Source organism: Seriola dumerili, unplaced genomic scaffold (assembly GCF_002260705.1).
Source record: "Seriola dumerili isolate Sdu_G_001 unplaced genomic scaffold, Sdu_1.0 BDQW01000315.1, whole genome shotgun sequence".
NCBI classification, from domain to species: domain Eukaryota; kingdom Metazoa; phylum Chordata; class Actinopteri; order Carangiformes; family Carangidae; genus Seriola; species Seriola dumerili.
The window spans coordinates 342,284-342,544 of NW_019174570.1; positions in this window are offsets into that span (position 1 = coordinate 342,284).

Consider the following 261-nt stretch of genomic DNA (forward strand, 5'->3'; position numbering starts at 1 on the left):
TTTTTTTTTTTTTTTTTTTTTTTTTTTTATTTATTTTATTTTTTTTTTTTTTTTTGCAAACACGATCACAACAGATCATTTTCTACCAAGTGATAAACATTCATGCCAGAACCAAACAGTCTAAGCATGCAGTCTACGAGGAGCAACCGAGGAGGAAAAAACAACCCGACACACACACACACACACACACACACACACACACACACACACACACACACACACACACAGCTGCTGAGGGTGTGTCTTAGAAAAGCTCCCATC